General features: G+C 45.4%; 17 non-coding genes and 1 pseudogene across 17 annotated transcripts; all 18 read right to left on the reverse strand.

Annotated features, from left to right (window-relative positions):
- Positions 1 to 981: 981 nt before the first annotated feature.
- LOC141189858 (U2 spliceosomal RNA) lies at positions 982 to 1172 on the reverse strand. The gene has a single exon (XR_012263900.1). It is a non-coding gene; the product is annotated as a U2 spliceosomal RNA (small nuclear RNA).
- A 1120-nt stretch (positions 1173 to 2292) lies between these two features.
- LOC141184178 (U2 spliceosomal RNA) lies at positions 2293 to 2483 on the reverse strand. The gene has a single exon (XR_012258958.1). It is a non-coding gene; the product is annotated as a U2 spliceosomal RNA (small nuclear RNA).
- A 1121-nt stretch (positions 2484 to 3604) lies between these two features.
- Positions 3605 to 3795, reverse strand: LOC141189859 (U2 spliceosomal RNA). Its single transcript, XR_012263901.1, has one exon. It is a non-coding gene; the product is annotated as a U2 spliceosomal RNA (small nuclear RNA).
- A 1122-nt stretch (positions 3796 to 4917) lies between these two features.
- LOC141189860 (U2 spliceosomal RNA) lies at positions 4918 to 5108 on the reverse strand. The gene has a single exon (XR_012263902.1). It is a non-coding gene; the product is annotated as a U2 spliceosomal RNA (small nuclear RNA).
- A 1122-nt stretch (positions 5109 to 6230) lies between these two features.
- On the reverse strand, positions 6231 to 6421 carry LOC141189861 (U2 spliceosomal RNA). Its single transcript, XR_012263903.1, has one exon. It is a non-coding gene; the product is annotated as a U2 spliceosomal RNA (small nuclear RNA).
- A 1123-nt stretch (positions 6422 to 7544) lies between these two features.
- Positions 7545 to 7735, reverse strand: LOC141189862 (U2 spliceosomal RNA). The gene has a single exon (XR_012263904.1). It is a non-coding gene; the product is annotated as a U2 spliceosomal RNA (small nuclear RNA).
- Positions 7736 to 8858: 1123 nt separating this feature from the next.
- On the reverse strand, positions 8859 to 9049 carry LOC141184252 (U2 spliceosomal RNA). The gene has a single exon (XR_012259025.1). It is a non-coding gene; the product is annotated as a U2 spliceosomal RNA (small nuclear RNA).
- A 1120-nt stretch (positions 9050 to 10169) lies between these two features.
- Positions 10170 to 10360, reverse strand: LOC141189863 (U2 spliceosomal RNA). The gene has a single exon (XR_012263905.1). It is a non-coding gene; the product is annotated as a U2 spliceosomal RNA (small nuclear RNA).
- A 1120-nt stretch (positions 10361 to 11480) lies between these two features.
- Positions 11481 to 11671, reverse strand: LOC141189864 (U2 spliceosomal RNA). Its single transcript, XR_012263906.1, has one exon. It is a non-coding gene; the product is annotated as a U2 spliceosomal RNA (small nuclear RNA).
- A 1119-nt stretch (positions 11672 to 12790) lies between these two features.
- LOC141187069 (U2 spliceosomal RNA) lies at positions 12791 to 12981 on the reverse strand. The gene has a single exon (XR_012261289.1). It is a non-coding gene; the product is annotated as a U2 spliceosomal RNA (small nuclear RNA).
- A 1120-nt stretch (positions 12982 to 14101) lies between these two features.
- On the reverse strand, positions 14102 to 14292 carry LOC141189865 (U2 spliceosomal RNA). The gene has a single exon (XR_012263907.1). It is a non-coding gene; the product is annotated as a U2 spliceosomal RNA (small nuclear RNA).
- A 1120-nt stretch (positions 14293 to 15412) lies between these two features.
- On the reverse strand, positions 15413 to 15601 carry LOC141185975 (U2 spliceosomal RNA). The gene has a single exon (XR_012260547.1). It is a non-coding gene; the product is annotated as a U2 spliceosomal RNA (small nuclear RNA).
- A 794-nt stretch (positions 15602 to 16395) lies between these two features.
- LOC141186267 (U2 spliceosomal RNA) lies at positions 16396 to 16487 on the reverse strand (annotated as a pseudogene).
- A 1120-nt stretch (positions 16488 to 17607) lies between these two features.
- LOC141185357 (U2 spliceosomal RNA) lies at positions 17608 to 17798 on the reverse strand. Its single transcript, XR_012260027.1, has one exon. It is a non-coding gene; the product is annotated as a U2 spliceosomal RNA (small nuclear RNA).
- Positions 17799 to 18918: 1120 nt separating this feature from the next.
- On the reverse strand, positions 18919 to 19109 carry LOC141189866 (U2 spliceosomal RNA). Its single transcript, XR_012263908.1, has one exon. It is a non-coding gene; the product is annotated as a U2 spliceosomal RNA (small nuclear RNA).
- A 1119-nt stretch (positions 19110 to 20228) lies between these two features.
- LOC141189867 (U2 spliceosomal RNA) lies at positions 20229 to 20419 on the reverse strand. Its single transcript, XR_012263909.1, has one exon. It is a non-coding gene; the product is annotated as a U2 spliceosomal RNA (small nuclear RNA).
- Positions 20420 to 21540: 1121 nt separating this feature from the next.
- On the reverse strand, positions 21541 to 21731 carry LOC141189869 (U2 spliceosomal RNA). The gene has a single exon (XR_012263911.1). It is a non-coding gene; the product is annotated as a U2 spliceosomal RNA (small nuclear RNA).
- A 1125-nt stretch (positions 21732 to 22856) lies between these two features.
- Positions 22857 to 23047, reverse strand: LOC141189870 (U2 spliceosomal RNA). The gene has a single exon (XR_012263912.1). It is a non-coding gene; the product is annotated as a U2 spliceosomal RNA (small nuclear RNA).
- Between the last annotated feature and the right edge of the window lie 90 nt (positions 23048 to 23137).

Consider the following 23137-nt stretch of genomic DNA (forward strand, 5'->3'; position numbering starts at 1 on the left):
CTGCTGCAATCCACGCGTTTTAGATCTGCATAACTCCACCTCTTTTAGCACAGTACCCTCAACCCCCGGCTGTTCCCACCCGCCTCAACACCGTTGGAAGGGAGGAGAACCAATTAAGGCGGGGGGGGGGGTGGAACGAGCAGCTGTCTACCCTTAGCAGGAGGGTTGCTGATTAATTACCTCTCCTGCTGCTGCTGCTGCTGGCTGTCCAGCAGCAGACTGAAGGTGGCTGCTGCTGTGCGCAGGTATATAAAGGCTCAGAGCCTATTATGACACGCGCAGCCAGCGTTCCATTGCCACATTCCGTCTACTGCAGGCGGGATACCTGAATGGCTGAATGTCACTGAGAAGCTCACAGAGACCGCCATAAGCAACAGTTTAAAAGAATGCCACAGACTAATCAACCAAACTTTTTGGGTTGGTTTCTCTTTTATAGTCTGCAGGCATTAAATGAAAGAAGTCAGTGTTCCAGCAGAGGGAGACAACGTTTCAGAAAAGGCATTGTAGCAAACCAAAAAAGAAATTTTAAGCGCAGCAGAGTAACCAGCTCACATACCTGTTAGCTCAGGTGAGTTTAAAAGGCTGCTGTTGATAACAAGGGCATTTGCTAAATAGATGGTGTGTGTGCAACAATATACTGAAAGGTCAATTATATTGTGCAGCTTATCTCACCACCTGTAGTTATTTAGGTGAAAGCTCCAAAATGCTTGCCTAATATGTCTGTTTATCCAAAAGGAAGTATAGAGGGAGAGCTAGATAGATAGCATTGCATTACATTACATTACATGGCAATGCAATGCACAGTTGCTGAAGTTGAACCAAAATGAGCTTGTCATCTGGCTTCTGCAACTTTTAACATGAAAAATCCAATGAGGAGAAGAAAAGCAAAGCCAAAGAGTCCATCCCAAAATCCGACAAACAAGCAAAATGAACAAAAAGCATTGAATTCAATTCTTTCTGATTTTAGAAACTGCATTAAAGAAGGGGTGCACCGGTCCTGGAGATACTGCAATACCAGGTCAATGCGTGGAGTGGACAGAGCAAGCTCTTTTTCCATCTCCCTGTTCTAAAAATCCATTTAATATATGGTCCCCAGATAGGGGACGTATCAGATATTAAACTGATAAGAACAGATACTACACTTGATCTTAGCCAAAAGGCCGAGAAGCGATAACCAGAATTGGTTTCCGACTACGGTGCCACCCAAGGATTCTGAAAAGTCCATTTGTGGAGATGGCCACCTGGACTCCCGTTAAGAAGACATGCTGTCAACCTCTAGATCCCTCACATGCCTGCACTTTTCGGCTTGCTGCTGCTGCAATCCACGCGTTTTAGATCTGCATAACTCCACCTCTTTTAGCACAGTACCCTCAACCCCCGGCTGTTCCCACCCGCCTCAACACCGTTGGAAGGGAGGAGAACCAATTAAGGCGGGGGGGGGGTGGAACGAGCAGCTGTCTACCCTTAGCAGGAGGGTTGCTGATTAATTACCTCTCCTGCTGCTGCTGCTGCTGGCTGTCCAGCAGCAGACTGAAGGTGGCTGCTGCTGTGCGCAGGTATATAAAGGCTCAGAGCCTATTATGACACGCGCAGCCAGCGTTCCATTGCCACATTCCGTCTACTGCAGGCGGGATACCTGGATGGCTGAATGTCACTGAGAAGCTCACAGAGACCGCCATAAGCAACAGTTTAAAAGAATGCCACAGCCTAATCAACCAAACTTTTTGGGTTGGTTTCTCTTTTATAGTCTGCAGTCATTAAATGAAAGAAGTCAGTGTTCCAGCAGAGGGAGACAACGTTTCAGAAAAGGCATTGTAGCAAACCAAAAAAGAAATTTTAAGCGCAGCAGAGTAACCAGCTCACATACCTGTTAGCTCAGGTGAGTTTAAAAGGCTGCTGTTGATAACAAGGGCATTTGCTAAATAGATGGTGTGTGTGCAACAATATACTGAAAGGTCAATTATATTGTGCAGCTTATCTCACCACCTGTAGTTATTTAGGTGAAAGCTCCAAAATGCTTGCCTAATATGTCTGTTTATCCAAAAGGAAGTATAGAGGGAGAGCTAGATAGATAGCATTGCATTACATTACATTACATGGCAATGCAATGCACAGTTGCTGAAGTTGAACCAAAATGAGCTTGTCATCTGGCTTCTGCAACTTTTAACATGAAAAATCCAATGAGGAGAAGAAAAGCAAAGCCAAAGAGTCCATCCCAAAATCCGACAAACAAGCAAAATGAACAAAAAGCATTGAATTCAATTCTTTCTGATTTTAGAAACTGCATTAAAGAAGGGGTGCACCGGTCCTGGAGATACTGCAATACCAGGTCAATGCGTGGAGTGGACAGAGCAAGCTCTTTTTCCATCTCCCTGTTCTAAAAATCCATTTAATATATGGTCCCCAGATAGGGGACGTATCAGATATTAAACTGATAAGAACAGATACTACACTTGATCTTAGCCAAAAGGCTGAGAAGCGATAACCAGAATTGGTTTCCGACTACGGTGCCACCCAAGGATTCTGAAAAGTCCATTTGTGGAGATGGCCACCTGGACTCCCGTTAAGAAGACATGCTGTCAACCTCTAGATCCCTCACATGCCTGCACTTTTCGGCTTGCTGCTGCTGCAATCCACGCGTTTTAGATCTGCATAACTCCACCTCTTTTAGCACAGTACCCTCAACCCCCGGCTGTTCCCACCCGCCTCAACACCGTTGGAAGGGAGGAGAACCAATTAAGGCGGGGGGGGGGGTGGAACGAGCAGCTGTCTACCCTTAGCAGGAGGGTTGCTGATTAATTACCTCTCCTGCTGCTGCTGCTGCTGGCTGTCCAGCAGCAGACTGAAGGTGGCTGCTGCTGTGCGCAGGTATATAAAGGCTCAGAGCCTATTATGACACGCGCAGCCAGCGTTCCATTGCCACATTCCGTCTACTGCAGGCGGGATACCTGGATGGCTGAATGTCACTGAGAAGCTCACAGAGACCGCCATAAGCAACAGTTTAAAAGAATGCCACAGACTAATCAACCAAACTTTTTGGGTTGGTTTCTCTTTTATAGTCTGCAGGCATTAAATGAAAGAAGTCAGTGTTCCAGCAGAGGGAGACAACGTTTCAGAAAAGGCATTGTAGCAAACCAAAAAAGAAATTTTAAGCGCAGCAGAGTAACCAGCTCACATACCTGTTAGCTCAGGTGAGTTTAAAAGGCTGCTGTTGATAACAAGGGCATTTGCTAAATAGATGGTGTGTGTGCAACAATATACTGAAAGGTCAATTATATTGTGCAGCTTATCTCACCACCTGTAGTTATTTAGGTGAAAGCTCCAAAATGCTTGCCTAATATGTCTGTTTATCCAAAAGGAAGTATAGAGGGAGAGCTAGATAGATAGCATTGCATTACATTACATTACATGGCAATGCAATGCACAGTTGCTGAAGTTGAACCAAAATGAGCTTGTCATCTGGCTTCTGCAACTTTTAACATGAAAAATCCAATGAGGAGAAGAAAAGCAAAGCCAAAGAGTCCATCCCAAAATCCGACAAACAAGCAAAATGAACAAAAAGCATTGAATTCAATTCTTTCTGATTTTAGAAACTGCATTAAAGAAGGGGTGCACCGGTCCTGGAGATACTGCAATACCAGGTCAATGCGTGGAGTGGACAGAGCAAGCTCTTTTTCCATCTCCCTGTTCTAAAAATCCATTTAATATATGGTCCCCAGATAGGGGACGTATCAGATATTAAACTGATAAGAACAGATACTACACTTGATCTTAGCCAAAAGGCCGAGAAGCGATAACCAGAATTGGTTTCCGACTACGGTGCCACCCAAGGATTCTGAAAAGTCCATTTGTGGAGATGGCCACCTGGACTCCCGTTAAGAAGACATGCTGTCAACCTCTAGATCCCTCACATGCCTGCACTTTTCGGCTTGCTGCTGCTGCAATCCACGCGTTTTAGATCTGCATAACTCCACCTCTTTTAGCACAGTACCCTCAACCCCCGGCTGTTCCCACCCGCCTCAACACCGTTGGAAGGGAGGAGAACCAATTAAGGCGGGGGGGGGGGGTGGAACGAGCAGCTGTCTACCCTTAGCAGGAGGGTTGCTGATTAATTACCTCTCCTGCTGCTGCTGCTGCTGGCTGTCCAGCAGCAGACTGAAGGTGGCTGCTGCTGTGCGCAGGTATATAAAGGCTCAGAGCCTATTATGACACGCGCAGCCAGCGTTCCATTGCCACATTCCGTCTACTGCAGGCGAGATACCTGGATGGCTGATTGTCACTGAGAAGCTCACAGAGACCGCCATAAGCAGCAGTTTAAAAGAATGCCACAGACTAATCAACCAAACTTTTTGGGTTGGTTTCTCTTTTATAGTCTGCAGGCATTAAATGAAAGAAGTCAGTGTTCCAGCAGAGGGAGACAACGTTTCAGAAAAGGCATTGTAGCAAACCAAAAAAGAAATTTTAAGCGCAGCAGAGTAACCAGCTCACATACCTGTTAGCTCAGGTGAGTTTAAAAGGCTGCTGTTGATAACAAGGGCATTTGCTAAATAGATGGTGTGTGTGCAACAATATACTGAAAGGTCAATTATATTGTGCAGCTTATCTCACCACCTGTAGTTATTTAGGTGAAAGCTCCAAAATGCTTGCCTAATATGTCTGTTTATCCAAAAGGAAGTATAGAGGGAGAGCTAGATAGATAGCATTGCATTACATTACATTACATGGCAATGCAATGCACAGTTGCTGAAGTTGAACCAAAATGAGCTTGTCATCTGGCTTCTGCAACTTTTAACATGAAAAATCCAATGAGGAGAAGAAAAGCAAAGCCAAAGAGTCCATCCCAAAATCCGACAAACAAGCAAAATGAACAAAAAGCATTGAATTCAATTCTTTCTGATTTTAGAAACTGCATTAAAGAAGGGGTGCACCGGTCCTGGAGATACTGCAATACCAGGTCAATGCGTGGAGTGGACAGAGCAAGCTCTTTTTCCATCTCCCTGTTCTAAAAATCCATTTAATATATGGTCCCCAGATAGGGGACGTATCAGATATTAAACTGATAAGAACAGATACTACACTTGATCTTAGCCAAAAGGCCGAGAAGCGATAACCAGAATTGGTTTCCGACTACGGTGCCACCCAAGGATTCTGAAAAGTCCATTTGTGGAGATGGCCACCTGGACTCCCGTTAAGAAGACATGCTGTCAACCTCTAGATCCCTCACATGCCTGCACTTTTCGGCTTGCTGCTGCTGCAATCCACGCGTTTTAGATCTGCATAACTCCATCTCTTTTAGCACAGTACCCTCAACCCCCGGCTGTTCCCACCCGCCTCAACACCGTTGGAAGGGAGGAGAACCAATTAAGGCGGGGGGGGGGGGTGGAACGAGCAGCTGTCTACCCTTAGCAGGAGGGTTGCTGATTAATTACCTCTCCTGCTGCTGCTGCTGCTGGCTGTCCAGCAGCAGACTGAAGGTGGCTGCTGCTGTGCGCAGGTATATAAAGGCTCAGAGCCTATTATGACACGCGCAGCCAGCGTTCCATTGCCACATTCCGTCTACTGCAGGCGGGATACCTGGATGGCTGAATGTCACTGAGAAGCTCACAGAGACCGCCATAAGCAACAGTTTAAAAGAATGCCACAGACTAATCAACCAAACTTTTTGGGTTGGTTTCTCTTTTATAGTCTGCAGGCATTAAATGAAAGAAGTCAGTGTTCCAGCAGAGGGAGACAACGTTTCAGAAAAGGCATTGTAGCAAACCAAAAAAGAAATTTTAAGCGCAGCAGAGTAACCAGCTCACATACCTGTTAGCTCAGGTGAGTTTAAAAGGCTGCTGTTGATAACAAGGGCATTTGCTAAATAGATGGTGTGTGTGCAACAATATACTGAAAGGTCAATTATATTGTGCAGCTTATCTCACCACCTGTAGTTATTTAGGTGAAAGCTCCAAAATGCTTGCCTAATATGTCTGTTTATCCAAAAGGAAGTATAGAGGGAGAGCTAGATAGATAGCATTGCATTACATTACATTACATGGCAATGCAATGCACAGTTGCTGAAGTTGAACCAAAATGAGCTTGTCATCTGGCTTCTGCAACTTTTAACATGAAAAATCCAATGAGGAGAAGAAAAGCAAAGCCAAAGAGTCCATCCCAAAATCCGACAAACAAGCAAAATGAACAAAAAGCATTGAATTCAATTCTTTCTGATTTTAGAAACTGCATTAAAGAAGGGGTGCACCGGTCCTGGAGATACTGCAATACCAGGTCAATGCGTGGAGTGGACAGAGCAAGCTCTTTTTCCATCTCCCTGTTCTAAAAATCCATTTAATATATGGTCCCCAGATAGGGGACGTATCAGATATTAAACTGATAAGAACAGATACTACACTTGATCTTAGCCAAAAGGCCGAGAAGCGATAACCAGAATTGGTTTCCGACTACGGTGCCACCCAAGGATTCTGAAAAGTCCATTTGTGGAGATGGCCACCTGGACTCCCGTTAAGAAGACATGCTGTCAACCTCTAGATCCCTCACATGCCTGCACTTTTCGGCTTGCTGCTGCTGCAATCCACGCGTTTTAGATCTGCATAACTCCACCTCTTTTAGCACAGTACCCTCAACCCCCGGCTGTTCCCACCCGCCTCAACACCGTTGGAAGGGAGGAGAACCAATTAAGGCGGGGGGGGAGGGGTGGAACGAGCAGCTGTCTACCCTTAGCAGGAGGGTTGCTGATTAATTACCTCTCCTGCTGCTGCTGCTGCTGGCTGTCCAGCAGCAGACTGAAGGTGGCTGCTGCTGTGCGCAGGTATATAAAGGCTCAGAGCCTATTATGACACGCGCAGCCAGCGTTCCATTGCCACATTCCGTCTACTGCAGGCGGGATACCTGGATGGCTGAATGTCACTGAGAAGCTCACAGAGACCGCCATAAGCAACAGTTTAAAAGAATGCCACAGACTAATCAACCAAACTTTTTGGGTTGGTTTCTCTTTTATAGTCTGCAGGCATTAAATGAAAGAAGTCAGTGTTCCAGCAGAGGGAGACAACGTTTCAGAAAAGGCATTGTAGCAAACCAAAAAAGAAATTTTAAGCGCAGCAGAGTAACCAGCTCACATACCTGTTAGCTCAGGTGAGTTTAAAAGGCTGCTGTTGATAACAAGGGCATTTGCTAAATAGATGGTGTGTGTGCAACAATATACTGAAAGGTCAATTATATTGTGCAGCTTATCTCACCACCTGTAGTTATTTAGGTGAAAGCTCCAAAATGCTTGCCTAATATGTCTGTTTATCCAAAAGGAAGTATAGAGGGAGAGCTAGATAGATAGCATTGCATTACATTACATTACATGGCAATGCAATGCACAGTTGCTGAAGTTGAACCAAAATGAGCTTGTCATCTGGCTTCTGCAACTTTTAACATGAAAAATCCAATGAGGAGAAGAAAAGCAAAGCCAAAGAGTCCATCCCAAAATCCGACAAACAAGCAAAATGAACAAAAAGCATTGAATTCAATTCTTTCTGATTTTAGAAACTGCATTAAAGAAGGGGTGCACCGGTCCTGGAGATACTGCAATACCAGGTCAATGCGTGGAGTGGACAGAGCAAGCTCTTTTTCCATCTCCCTGTTCTAAAAATCCATTTAATATATGGTCCCCAGATAGGGGACGTATCAGATATTAAACTGATAAGAACAGATACTACACTTGATCTTAGCCAAAAGGCCGAGAAGCGATAACCAGAATTGGTTTCCGACTACGGTGCCACCCAAGGATTCTGAAAAGTCCATTTGTGGAGATGGCCACCTGGACTCCCGTTAAGAAGACATGCTGTCAACCTCTAGATCCCTCACATGCCTGCACTTTTCGGCTTGCTGCTGCTGCAATCCACGCGTTTTAGATCTGCATAACTCCACCTCTTTTAGCACAGTACCCTCAACCCCCGGCTGTTCCCACCCGCCTCAACACCGTTGGAAGGGAGGAGAACCAATTAAGGCGGGGGGGGGGGGGTGGAACGAGCAGCTGTCTACCCTTAGCAGGAGGGTTGCTGATTAATTACCTCTCCTGCTGCTGCTGCTGCTGGCTGTCCAGCAGCAGACTGAAGGTGGCTGCTGCTGTGCGCAGGTATATAAAGGCTCAGAGCCTATTATGACACGTGCAGCCAGCGTTCCATTGCCACATTCCGTCTACTGCAGGCGGGATACCTGGATGGCTGAATGTCACTGAGAAGCTCACAGAGACCGCCATAAGCAACAGTTTAAAAGAATGCCACAGACTAATCAACCAAACTTTTTGGGTTGGTTTCTCTTTTATAGTCTGCAGGCATTAAATGAAAGAAGTCAGTGTTCCAGCAGAGGGAGACAACGTTTCAGAAAAGGCATTGTAGCAAACCAAAAAAGAAATTTTAAGCGCAGCAGAGTAACCAGCTCACATACCTGTTAGCTCAGGTGAGTTTAAAAGGCTGCTGTTGATAACAAGGGCATTTGCTAAATAGATGGTGTGTGTGCAACAATATACTGAAAGGTCAATTATATTGTGCAGCTTATCTCACCACCTGTAGTTATTTAGGTGAAAGCTCCAAAATGCTTGCCTAATATGTCTGTTTATCCAAAAGGAAGTATAGAGGGAGAGCTAGATAGATAGCATTGCATTACATTACATTACATGGCAATGCAATGCACAGTTGCTGAAGTTGAACCAAAATGAGCTTGTCATCTGGCTTCTGCAACTTTTAACATGAAAAATCCAATGAGGAGAAGAAAAGCAAAGCCAAAGAGTCCATCCCAAAATCCGACAAACAAGCAAAATGAACAAAAAGCATTGAATTCAATTCTTTCTGATTTTAGAAACTGCATTAAAGAAGGGGTGCACCAGTCCTGGAGATACTGCAATACCAGGTCAATGCGTGGAGTGGACAGAGCAAGCTCTTTTTCCATCTCCCTGTTCTAAAAATCCATTTAATATATGGTCCCCAGATAGGGGACGTATCAGATATTAAACTGATAAGAACAGATACTACACTTGATCTTAGCCAAAAGGCCGAGAAGCGATAACCAGAATTGGTTTCCGACTACGGTGCCACCCAAGGATTCTGAAAAGTCCATTTGTGGAGATGGCCACCTGGACTCCCGTTAAGAAGACATGCTGTCAACCTCTAGATCCCTCACATGCCTGCACTTTTCGGCTTGCTGCTGCTGCAATCCACGCGTTTTAGATCTGCATAACTCCACCTCTTTTAGCACAGTACCCTCAACCCCCGGCTGTTCCCACCCGCCTCAACACCGTTGGAAGGGAGGAGAACCAATTAAGGCGGGGGGGGGGTGGAACGAGCAGCTGTCTACCCTTAGCAGGAGGGTTGCTGATTAATTACCTCTCCTGCTGCTGCTGCTGCTGGCTGTCCAGCAGCAGACTGAAGGTGGCTGCTGCTGTGCGCAGGTATATAAAGGCTCAGAGCCTATTATGACACGCGCAGCCAGCGTTCCATTGCCACATTCCGTCTACTGCAGGCGGGATACCTGGATGGCTGAATGTCACTGAGAAGCTCACAGAGACCGCCATAAGCAACAGTTTAAAAGAATGCCACAGACTAATCAACCAAACTTTTTGGGTTGGTTTCTCTTTTATAGTCTGCAGGCATTAAATGAAAGAAGTCAGTGTTCCAGCAGAGGGAGACAACGTTTCAGAAAAGGCATTGTAGCAAACCAAAAAAGAAATTTTAAGCGCAGCAGAGTAACCAGCTCACATACCTGTTAGCTCAGGTGAGTTTAAAAGGCTGCTGTTGATAACAAGGGCATTTGCTAAATAGATGGTGTGTGTGCAACAATATACTGAAAGGTCAATTATATTGTGCAGCTTATCTCACCACCTGTAGTTATTTAGGTGAAAGCTCCAAAATGCTTGCCTAATATGTCTGTTTATCCAAAAGGAAGTATAGAGGGAGAGCTAGATAGATAGCATTGCATTACATTACATTACATGGCAATGCAATGCACAGTTGCTGAAGTTGAACCAAAATGAGCTTGTCATCTGGCTTCTGCAACTTTTAACATGAAAAATCCAATGAGGAGAAGAAAAGCAAAGCCAAAGAGTCCATCCCAAAATCCGACAAACAAGCAAAATGAACAAAAAGCATTGAATTCAATTCTTTCTGATTTTAGAAACTGCATTAAAGAAGGGGTGCACCGGTCCTGGAGATACTGCAATACCAGGTCAATGCGTGGAGTGGACAGAGCAAGCTCTTTTTCCATCTCCCTGTTCTAAAAATCCATTTAATATATGGTCCCCAGATAGGGGACGTATCAGATATTAAACTGATAAGAACAGATACTACACTTGATCTTAGCCAAAAGGCCGAGAAGCGATAACCAGAATTGGTTTCCGACTACCGTGCCACCCAAGGATTCTGAAAAGTCCATTTGTGGAGATGGCCACCTGGACTCCCGTTAAGAAGACATGCTGTCAACCTTTAGATCCCTCACATGCCTGCACTTTTCGGCTTGCTGCTGCTGCAATCCACGCGTTTTAGATCTGCATAACTCCACCTCTTTTAGCACAGTACCCTCAACCCCCGGCTGTTCCCACCCGCCTCAACACCGTTGGAAGGGAGGAGAACCAATTAGGCGGGGGGGGGGGTGGAACGAGCAGCTGTCTACCCTTAGCAGGAGGGTTGCTGATTAATTACCTCTCCTGCTGCTGCTGCTGCTGGCTGTCCAGCAGCAGACTGAAGGTGGCTGCTGCTGTGCGCAGGTATATAAAGGCTCAGAGCCTATTATGACACGCGCAGCCAGCGTTCCATTGCCACATTCCGTCTACTGCAGGCGTGATACCTGGATGGCTGAATGTCACTGAGAAGCTCACAGAGACCGCCATAAGCAACAGTTTAAAAGAATGCCACAGACTAATCAACCAAACTTTTTGGGTTGGTTTCTCTTTTATAGTCTGCAGGCATTAAATGAAAGAAGTCAGTGTTCCAGCAGAGGGAGACAACGTTTCAGAAAAGGCATTGTAGCAAACCAAAAAAGAAATTTTAAGCGCAGCAGAGTAACCAGCTCACATACCTGTTAGCTCAGGTGAGTTTAAAAGGCTGCTGTTGATAACAAGGGCATTTGCTAAATAGATGGTGTGTGTGCAACAAAATACTGAAAGGTCAATTATATTGTGCAGCTTATCTCACCACCTGTAGTTATTTAGGTGAAAGCTCCAAAATGCTTGCCTAATATGTCTGTTTATCCAAAAGGAAGTATAGAGGGAGAGCTAGATAGATAGCATTGCATTACATTACATTACATGGCAATGCAATGCACAGTTGCTGAAGTTGAACCAAAATGAGCTTGTCATCTGGCTTCTGCAACTTTTAACATGAAAAATCCAATGAGGAGAAGAAAAGCAAAGCCAAAGAGTCCATCCCAAAATCCGACAAACAAGCAAAATGAACAAAAAGCATTGAATTCAATTCTTTCTGATTTTAGAAACTGCATTAAAGAAGGGGTGCACCGGTCCTGGAGATACTGCAATACCAGGTCAATGCGTGGAGTGGACAGAGCAAGCTCTTTTTCCATCTCCCTGTTCTAAAAATCCATTTAATATATGGTCCCCAGATAGGGGACGTATCAGATATTAAACTGATAAGAACAGATACTACACTTGATCTTAGCCAAAAGGCCGAGAAGCGATAACCAGAATTGGTTTCCGACTACGGTGCCACCCAAGGATTCTGAAAAGTCCATTTGTGGAGATGGCCACCTGGACTCCCGTTAAGAAGACATGCTGTCAACCTCTAGATCCCTCACATGCCTGCACTTTTCGGCTTGCTGCTGCTGCAATCCACGCGTTTTAGATCTGCATAACTCCACCTCTTTTAGCACAGTACCCTCAACCCCCGGCTGTTCCCACCCGCCTCAACACCGTTGGAAGGGAGGAGAACCAATTAAGGCGGGGGGGGGGGGTGGAACGAGCAGCTGTCTACCCTTAGCAGGAGGGTTGCTGATTAATTACCTCTCCTGCTGCTGCTGCTGGCTGTCCAGCAGCAGACTGAAGGTGGCTGCTGCTGTGCGCAGGTATATAAAGGCTCAGAGCCTATTATGACACGCGCAGCCAGCGTTCCATTGCCACATTCCGTCTACTGCAGGCGGGATACCTGGATGGCTGAATGTCACTGAGAAGCTCACAGAGACCGCCATAAGCAACAGTTTAAAAGAATGCCACAGACTAATCAACAAAACTTTTTGGGTTGGTTTCTCTTTTATAGTCTGCAGGCATTAAATGAAAGAAGTCAGTGTTCCAGCAGAGGGAGACAACGTTTCAGAAAAGGCATTGCAGCAAACCAAAAAAGAAATTTTAAGCGCAGCAGAGTAACCAGCTCACATACCTGTTAGCTCAGGTGAGTTTAAAAGGCTGCTGTTGATAACAAGGGCATTTGCTAAATAGATGGTGTGTGTGCAACAATATACTGAAAGGTCAATTATATTGTGCAGCTTATCTCACCACCTGTAGTTATTTAGGTGAAAGCTCCAAAATGCTTGCCTAATATGTGTGTTTATCCAAAAGGAAGTATAGAGGGAGAGCTAGATAGATAGCATTGCATTACATTACATTACATGGCAATGCAATGCACAGTTGCTGAAGTTGAACCAAAATGAGCTTGTCATCTGGCTTCTGCAACTTTTAACATGAAAAATCCAATGAGGAGAAGAAAAGCAAAGCCAAAGAGTCCATCCCAAAATCCGACAAACAAGCAAAATGAACAAAAAGCATTGAATTCAATTCTTTCTGATTTTAGAAACTGCATTAAAGAAAGGGTGCACCGGTCCTGGAGATACTGCAATACCAGGTCAATGCGTGGAGTGGACAGAGCAAGCTCTTTTTCCATCTCCCTGTTCTAAAAATCCATTTAATATATGGTCCCCAGATAGGGGACGTATCAGATATTAAACTGATAAGAACAGATACTACACTTGATCTTAGCCAAAAGGCCGAGAAGCGATAACCAGAATTGGTTTCCGACTACGGTGCCACCCAAGGATTCTGAAAAGTCCATTTGTGGAGATGGCCACCTGGACTCCCGTTAAGAAGACATGCTGTCAACCTCTAGATCCCTCACATGCCTGCACTTTTCGGCTTGCTGCTGCTGCAATCCACGCGTTTTAGATCTGCATAACTCCACCTCTTTTAGCACAGTACCCTCAACCCCCGGCTGTTCCCACCCGCCTCAACACCGTTGGAAGGGAGGAGAACCAATTAAGGCGGGGGGGGGGTGGAACGAGCAGCTGTCTACCCTTAGCAGGAGGGTTGCTGATTAATTACCTCTCCTGCTGCTGCTGCTGCTGGCTGTCCAGCAGCAGACTGAAGGTGGCTGCTGCTGTGCGCAGGTATATAAAGGCTCAGAGCCTATTATGACACGCGCAGCCAGCGTTCCATTGCCACATTCCGTCTACTGCAGGCGGGATACCTGGATGGCTGAATGTCACTGAGAAGCTCACAGAGACCGCCATAAGCAACAGTTTAAAAGAATGCCACAGACTAATCAACCAAACTTTTTGGGTTGGTTTCTCTTTTATAGTCTGCAGGCATTAAATGAAAGAAGTCAGTGTTCCAGCAGAGGGAGACAACGTTTCAGAAAAGGCATTGTAGCAAACCAAAAAAGAAATTTTAAGCGCAGCAGAGTAACCAGCTCACATACCTGTTAGCTCAGGTGAGTTTAAAAGGCTGCTGTTGATAACAAGGGCATTTGCTAAATAGATGGTGTGTGTGCAACAATATACTGAAAGGTCAATTATATTGTGCAGCTTATCTCACCACCTGTAGTTATTTAGGTGAAAGCTCCAAAATGCTTGCCTAATATGTCTGTTTATCCAAAAGGAAGTATAGAGGGAGAGCTAGATAGATAGCATTGCATTACATTACATTACATGGCAATGCAATGCACAGTTGCTGAAGTTGAACCAAAATGAGCTTGTCATCTGGCTTCTGCAACTTTTAACATGAAAAATCCAATGAGGAGAAGAAAAGCAAAGCCAAAGAGTCCATCCCAAAATCCGACAAACAAGCAAAATGAACAAAAAGCATTGAATTCAATTCTTTCTGATTTTAGAAACTGCATTAAAGAAGGGGTGCACCGGTCCTGGAGATACTGCAATACCAGGTCAATGCGTGGAGTGGACAGAGCAAGCTCTTTTTCCATCTCCCTGTTCTAAAAATCCATTTAATATATGGTCCCCAGATAGGGGACGTATCAGATATTAAACTGATAAGAACAGATACTACACTTGATCTTAGCCAAAAGGCCGAGAAGCGATAACCAGAATTGGTTTCCGACTACGGTGCCACCCAAGGATTCTGAAAAGTCCATTTGTGGAGATGGCCACCTGGACTCCCGTTAAGAAGACATGCTGTCAACCTCTAGATCCCTCACATGCCTGCACTTTTCGGCTTGCTGCTGCTGCAATCCACGCGTTTTAGATCTGCATAACTCCACCTCTTTTAGCACAGTACCCTCAACCCCCGGCTGTTCCCACCCGCCTCAACACCGTTGGAAGGGAGGAGAACCAATTAAGGCGGGGGGGGGGTGGAACGAGCAGCTGTCTACCCTTAGCAGGAGGGTTGCTGATTAATTACCTCTCCTGCTGCTGCTGCTGCTGGCTGTCCAGCAGCAGACTGAAGGTGGCTGCTGCTGTGCGCAGGTATATAAAGGCTCAGAGCCTATTATGACACGCGCAGCCAGAGTTCCATTGCCACATTCCGTCTACTGCAGGCGGGATACCTGGATGGCTGAATGTCACTGAGAAGCTCACAGAGACCGCCATAAGCAACAGTTTAAAAGAATGCCACAGACTAATCAACCAAACTTTTTGGGTTGGTTTCTCTTTTATAGTCTGCAGGCATTAAATGAAAGAAGTCAGTGTTCCAGCAGAGGGAGACAACGTTTCAGAAAAGGCATTGTAGCAAACCAAAAAAGAAATTTTAAGCGCAGCAGAGTAACCAGCTCACATACCTGTTAGCTCAGGTGAGTTTAAAAGGCTGCTGTTGATAACAAGGGCATTTGCTAAATAGATGGTGTGTGTGCAACAATATACTGAAAGGTCAATTATATTGTGCAGCTTATCTCACCACCTGTAGTTATTTAGGTGAAAGCTCCAAAATGCTTGCCTAATATGTCTGTTTATCCAAAAGGAAGTATAGAGGGAGAGCTAGATAGATAGCATTGCATTACATTACATTACATGGCAATGCAATGCACAGTTGCTGAAGTTGAACCAAAATGAGCTTGTCATCTGGCTTCTGCAACTTTTAACATGAAAAATCCAATGAGGAGAAGAAAAGCAAAGCCAAAGAGTCCATCCCAAAATCCGACAAACAAGCAAAATGAACAAAAAGCATTGAATTCAATTCTTTCTGATTTTAGAAACTGCATTAAAGAAGGGGTGCACCGGTCCTGGAGATACTGCAATACCAGGTCAATGCGTGGAGTGGACAGAGCAAGCTCTTTTTCCATCTCCCTGTTCTAAAAATCCATTTAATATATGGTCCCCAGATAGGGGACGTATCAGATATTAAACTGATAAGAACAGATTTTTTTTTTTTTTTTTTTTTTATCGAAAGCCCGAATTCGTGTACAAAACCCGAGTGCGCTTAAAAAAGTGACAAGTGCCACAAAAAAAGTGCACTAGGATGCTGGTCTTCTTGAAACCCTCTCCAAAAGGAGAAGGGTCCCCCAAACCATTCCCCGTCCCTCCGAGCCAAAAGGCCACAGCGAGGAACAGGGACAAAAAGCCACCTCCAGCCGAAGCCAGAGGCGACCCAATCTTACCCCCAGCACCTGCCCGAGTTCTCACCCGAGCAAGGCACTGGGAGCCAAAGACTGTGCTCCCCTCCCGGAAGAGGGGAGCCAACAACGCTCTCCTCCCAAAAGAGGAGAGCCAGGGGGGTTCAGGGGGGAGCGGAACCTGATGGCCACACACTCCCCCCCTAGACCTGCCAAGAGAGGAACCCGTAAGGGAACCGCATCCCGACAAAATCCTAGTAGGACGTGACACACGTGAATAAGTGGACACACAGTGACAAAGAAATTAAATAAATAGTGAAGGTTTCACAGTATAATACTGCCCGGACCTTCGACCGGGAATTGAAAAATTCCCCATCCTAAGGCCAGAAGGCCCGGAATAAGGGTGTGTGCGAAGAAAGAAAATTTGAAGTGCTTGTGCAAATGTGCCATAAACTCAAGTGGGGTTCCCAATCCCAGTGAGTTAAGGCACCCCAGGGTCACCACTCCTGGGGCACTTCACACTTCGGGCTTTCGATCTTCCCCGGCCCAATGGCGTCGATCCTGGGGGGCCATGCTTTCCACCAGATGACTATATTAGCCACCTGGCGTACTAACAAGCGCCTAAACCCCAGTGTGCATAATGTATCAATCTACTAGGGCGGCCAACATCCAAAACCGCCTTTTCGAAAGATACTACACTTGATCTTAGCCAAAAGGCCGAGAAGCGATAACCAGAATTGGTTTCCGACTACGGTGCCACCCAAGGATTCTGAAAAGTCCATTTGTGGAGATGGCCACCTGGACTCCCGTTAAGAAGACATGCTGTCAACCTCTAGATCCCTCACATGCCTGCACTTTTCGGCTTGCTGCTGCTGCAATCCACGCGTTTTAGATCTGCATAACTCCACCTCTTTTAGCACAGTACCCTCAACCCCCGGCTGTTCCCACCCGCCTCAACACCGTTGGAAGGGAGGAGAACCAATTAAGGCGGGGGGGGGGTGGAACGAGCAGCTGTCTACCCTTAGCAGGAGGGTTGCTGATTAATTACCTCTCCTGCTGCTGCTGCTGCTGGCTGTCCAGCAGCAGACTGAAGGTGGCTGCTGCTGTGCGCAGGTATATAAAGGCTCAGAGCCTATTATGACACGCGCAGCCAGCGTTCCATTGCCACATTCCGTCTACTGCAGGCGGGATACCTGGATGGCTGAATGTCACTGAGAAGCTCACAGAGACCGCCATAAGCAACAGTTTAAAAGAATGCCACAGACTAATCAACCAAACTTTTTGGGTTGGTTTCTCTTTTATAGTCTGCAGGCATTAAATGAAAGAAGTCAGTGTTCCAGCAGAGGGAGACAACGTTTCAGAAAAGGCATTGTAGCAAACCAAAAAAGAAATTTTAAGCGCAGCAGAGTAACCAGCTCACATACCTGTTAGCTCAGGTGAGTTTAAAAGGCTGCTGTTGATAACAAGGGCATTTGCTAAATAGATGGTGTGTGTGCAACAATATACTGAAAGGTCAATTATATTGTGCAGCTTATCTCACCACCTGTAGTTATTTAGGTGAAAGCTCCAAAATGCTTGCCTAATATGTCTGTTTATCCAAAAGGAAGTATAGAGGGAGAGCTAGATAGATAGCATTGCATTACATTACATTACATGGCAATGCAATGCACAGTTGCTGAAGTTGAACCAAAATGAGCTTGTCATCTGGCTTCTGCAACTTTTAACATGAAAAATCCAATGAGGAGAAGAAAAGCAAAGCCAAAGAGTCCATCCCAAAATCCGACAAACAAGCAAAATGAACAAAAAGCATTGAATTCAATTCTTTCTGATTTTAGAAACTGCATTAAAGAAGGGGTGCACCGGTCCTGGAGATACTGCAATACCAGGTCAATGCGTGGAGTGGACAGAGCAAGCTCTTTTTCCATCTCCCTGTTCTAAAAATCCATTTAATATATGGTCCCCAGATAGGGGACGTATCAGATATTAAACTGATAAGAACAGATACTACACTTGATCTTAGCCAAAAGGTCGAGAAGCGATAACCAGAATTGGTTTCCGACTACGGTGCCACCCAAGGATTCTGAAAAGTCCATTTGTGGAGATGGCCACCTGGACTCCCGTTAAGAAGACATGCTGTCAACCTCTAGATCCCTCACATGCCTGCACTTTTCGGCTTGCTGCTGCTGCAATCCACGCGTTTTAGATCTGCATAACTCCACCTCTTTTAGCACAGTACCCTCAACCCCCGGCTGTTCCCACCCGCCTCAACACCGTTGGAAGGGAGGAGAACCAATTAAGGGGGGGGGGGGGTGGAACGAGCAGCTGTCTACCCTTAGCAGGAGGGTTGCTGATTAATTACCTCTCCTGCTGCTGCTGCTGCTGGCTGTCCAGCAGCAGACTGAAGGTGGCTGCTGCTGTGCGCAGGTATATAAAGGCTCAGAGCCTATTATGACACGCGCAGCCAGCGTTCCATTGCCACATTCCGTCTACTGCAGGCGGGATACCTGGATGGCTGAATGTCACTGAGAAGCTCACAGAGACCGCCATAAGCAACAGTTTAAAAGAATGCCACAGACTAATCAACCAAACTTTTTGGGTTGGTTTCTCTTTTATAGTCTGCAGGCATTAAATGAAAGAAGTCAGTGTTCCAGCAGAGGGAGACAACGTTTCAGAAAAGGCATTGTAGCAAACCAAAAAAGAAATTTTAAGCGCAGCAGAGTAACCAGCTCACATACCTGTTAGCTCAGGTGAGTTTAAAAGGCTGCTGTTGATAACAAGGGCATTTGCTAAATAGATGGTGTGTGTGCAACAATATACTGAAAGGTCAATTATATTGTGCAGCTTATCTCACCACCTGTAGTTATTTAGGTGAAAGCTCCAAAATGCTTGCCTAATATGTCTGTTTATCCAAAAGGAAGTATAGAGGGAGAGCTAGATAGATAGCATTGCATTACATTACATTACATGGCAATGCAATGCACAGTTGCTGAAGTTGAACCAAAATGAGCTTGTCATCTGGCTTCTGCAACTTTTAACATGAAAAATCCAATGAGGAGAAGAAAAGCAAAGCCAAAGAGTCCATCCCAAAATCCGACAAACAAGCAAAATGAACAAAAAGCATTGAATTCAATTCTTTCTGATTTTAGAAACTGCATTAAAGAAGGGGTGCACCGGTCCTGGAGATACTGCAATACCAGGTCAATGCGTGGAGTGGACAGAGCAAGCTCTTTTTCCATCTCCCTGTTCTAAAAATCCATTTAATATATGGTCCCCAGATAGGGGACGTATCAGATATTAAACTGATAAGAACAGATACTACACTTGATCTTAGCCAAAAGGCCGAGAAGCGATAACCAGAATTGGTTTCCGACTACGGTGCCACCCAAGGATTCTGAAAAGTCCATTTGTGGAGATGGCCACCTGGACTCCCGTTAAGAAGACATGCTGTCAACCTCTAGATCCCTCACATGCCTGCACTTTTCGGCTTGCTGCTGCTGCAATCCACGCGTTTTAGATCTGCATAATTCCACCTCTTTTAGCACAGTACCCTCAACCCCCGGCTGTTCCCACCCGCCTCAACACCGTTGGAAGGGAGGAGAACCAATTAAGGCGGGGGGGGGTGGAACGAGCAGCTGTCTACCCTTAGCAGGAGGGTTGCTGATTAATTACCTCTCCTGCTGCTGCTGCTGCTGGCTGTCCAGCAGCAGACTGAAGGTGGCTGCTGCTGTGCGCAGGTATATAAAGGCTCAGAGCCTATTATGACACGCGCAGCCAGCGTTCCATTGCCACATTCCGTCTACTGCAGGCGGGATACCTGGATGGCTGAATGTCACTGAGAAGCTCACAGAGACCGCCATAAGCAACAGTTTAAAAGAATGCCACAGACTAATCAACCAAACTTTTTGGGTTGGTTTCTCTTTTATAGTCTGCAGGCATTAAATGAAAGAAGTCAGTGTTCCAGCAGAGGGAGACAACGTTTCAGAAAAGGCATTGTAGCAAACCAAAAAAGAAATTTTAAGCGCAGCAGAGTAACCAGCTCACATACCTGTTAGCTCAGGTGAGTTTAAAAGGCTGCTGTTGATAACAAGGGCATTTGCTAAATAGATGGTGTGTGTGCAACAATATACTGAAAGGTCAATTATATTGTGCAGCTTATCTCACCACCTGTAGTTATTTAGGTGAAAGCTCCAAAATGCTTGCCTAATATGTCTGTTTATCCAAAAGGAAGTATAGAGGGAGAGCTAGATAGATAGCATTGCATTACATTACATTACATGGCAATGCAATGCACAGTTGCTGAAGTTGAACCAAAATGAGCTTGTCATCTGGCTTCTGCAACTTTTAACATGAAAAATCCAATGAGGAGAAGAAAAGCAAAGCCAAAGAGTCCATCCCAAAATCCGACAAACAAGCAAAATGAACAAAAAGCATTGAATTCAATTCTTTCTGATTTTAGAAACTGCATTAAAGAAGGGGTGCACCGGTCCTGGAGATACTGCAATACCAGGTCAATGCGTGGAGTGGACAGAGCAAGCTCTTTTTCCATCTCCCTGTTCTAAAAATCCATTTAATATATGGTCCCCAGATAGGGGACGTATCAGATATTAAACTGATAAGAACAGATACTACACTTGATCTTAGCCAAAAGGCCGAGAAGCGATAACCAGAATTGGTTTCCGACTACGGTGCCACTCAAGGATTCTGAAAAGTCCATTTGTGGAGATGGCCACCTGGACTCCCGTTAAGAAGACATGCTGTCAACCTCTAGATCCCTCACATGCCTGCACTTTTCGGCTTGCTGCTGCTGCAATCCACGCGTTTTAGATCTGCATAACTCCACCTCTTTTAGCACAGTACCCTCAACCCCCGGCTGATCCCACCCGCCTCAACACCGTTGGAAGGGAGGAGAACCAATTAAGGCGGGGGGGGCGGTGGAACGAGCAGCTGTCTACCCTTAGCAGGAGGGTTGCTGATTAATTACCTCTCCTGCTGCTGCTGCTGCTGGCTGTCCAGCAGCAGACTGAAGGTGGCTGCTGCTGTGCGCAGGTATATAAAGGCTCAGAGCCTATTATGACACGCGCAGCCAGCGTTCCATTGCCACATTCCGTCTACTGCAGGCGGGATACCTGGATGGCTGAATGTCACTGAGAAGCTCACAGAGACCGCCATAAGCAACAGTTTAAAAGAATGCCACAGACTAATCAACCAAACTTTTTGGGTTGGTTTCTCTTTTATAGTCTGCAGGCATTAAATGAAAGAAGTCAGTGTTCCAGCAGAGGGAGACAACGTTTCAGAAAAGGCATTGTAGCAAACCAAAAAAGAAATTTTAAGCGCAGCAGAGTAACCAGCTCACATACCTGTTAGCTCAGGTGAGTTTAAAAGGCTGCTGTTGATAACAAGGGCATTTGCTAAATAGATGGTGTGTGTGCAGCAATATACTGAAAGTTCAATTATATTGTGCAGCTTATCTCACCACCTGTAGTTATTTAGGTGAAAGCTCCAAAATGCTTGCCTAATATGTCTGTTTATCCAAAAGGAAGTATAGAGGGAGAGCTAGATAGATAGCATTGCATTACATTACATTACATGGCAATGCAATGCACAGTTGCTGAAGTTGAACCAAAATGAGCTTGTCATCTGGCTTCTGCAACTTTTAACATGAAAAATCCAATGAGGAGAAGAAAAGCAAAGCCAAAGAGTCCATCCCAAAATCCGACAAACAAGCAAAATGAACAAAAAGCATTGAATTCAATTCTTTCTGATTTTAGAAACTGCATTAAAGAAGGGGTGCACCGGTCCTGGAGATACTGCAATACCAGGTCAATGCGTGGAGTGGACAGAGCAAGCTCTTTTTCCATCTCCCTGTTCTAAAAATCCATTTAATATATGGTCCCCAGATAGGGGACGTATCAGATATTAAACTGATAAGAACAGATACTACACTTGATCTTAGCCAAAAGGCCGAGAAGCGATAACCAGAATTGGTTTCCGACTACGGTGCCACCCAAGGATTCTGAAAAGTCCATTTGTGGAGATGGCCACCTGGACTCCCGTTAAGAAGACATGCTGTCAACCTCTAGATCCCTCACATGCCTGCACTTTTCGGCTTGCTGCTGCTGCAATCCACGCGTTTTAGATCTGCATAACTCCACCTCTTTTAGCACAGTACCCTCAACCCCCGGCTGTTCCCACCCGCCTCAACACCGTTGGAAGGGAGGAGAACCAATTAAGGCGGGGGGGGGGGGGGTGGAACGAGCAGCTGTCTACCCTTAGCAGGAGGGTTGCTGATTAATTACCTCTCCTGCTGCTGCTGCTGCTGGCTGTCCAGCAGCAGACTGAAGGTGGCTGCTGCTGTGCGCAGGTATATAAAGGCTCAGAGCCTATTATGACACGCGCAGCCAGCGTTCCATTGCCACATTCCGTCTACTGCAGGCGGGATACCTGGATGGCTGAATGTCACTGAGAAGCTCACAGAGACCGCCATAAGCAACAGTTTAAAAGAATGCCACAGACTAATCAACCAAACTTTTTGGGGTTGGTTTCTCTTTTATAGTCTGCAGGCATTAAATGAAAGAAGTCAGTGTTCCAGCAGAGGGAGACAACGTTTCAGAAAAGGCATTGTAGCAAACCAAAAAAGAAATTTTAAGCGCAGCAGAGTAACCAGCTCACATACCTGTTAGCTCAGGTGAGTTTAAAAGGCTGCTGTTGATAACAAGGGCATTTGCTAAATAGATGGTGTGTGTGCAACAATATACTGAAAGGTCAATTATATTGTGCAGCTTATCTCACCACCTGTAGTTATTTAGGTGAAAGCTCCAAAATGCTTGCCTAATATGTCTGTTTATCCAAAAGGAAGTATAGAGGGAGAGCTAGATAGATAGCATTGCATTACATTACATTACATGGCAATGCAATGCACAGTTGCTGAAGTTGAACCAAAATGAGCTTGTCATCTGGCTTCTGCAACTTTTAACATGAAAAATCCAATGAGGAGAAGAAAAGCAAAGCCAAAGAGTCCATCCCAAAATCCGACAAACAAGCAAAATGAACAAAAAGCATTGAATTCAATTCTTTCTGATTTTAGAAACTGCATTAAAGAAGGGGTGCACCGGTCCTGGAGATACTGCAATACCAGGTCAATGCGTGGAGTGGACAGAGCAAGCTCTTTTTCCATCTCCCTGTTCTAAAAATCCATTTAATATATGGTCCCCAGATAGGGGACGTATCAGATATTAAACTGATAAGAACAGATACTACACTTGATCTTAGCCAAAAGGCCGAGAAGCGATAACCAGAATTGGTTTCCGACTACGGTGCCACCCAAGGATTCTGAAAAGTCCATTTGTGGAGATGGCCACCTGGACTCCCGTTAAGAAGAC

Source organism: Phyllobates terribilis, unplaced genomic scaffold (genome assembly GCF_046119375.1).
Source record: "Phyllobates terribilis strain yellow unplaced genomic scaffold, ASM4611937v1 Scaffold_40__1_contigs__length_11209783, whole genome shotgun sequence".
Taxonomy (NCBI): domain Eukaryota; kingdom Metazoa; phylum Chordata; class Amphibia; order Anura; family Dendrobatidae; genus Phyllobates; species Phyllobates terribilis.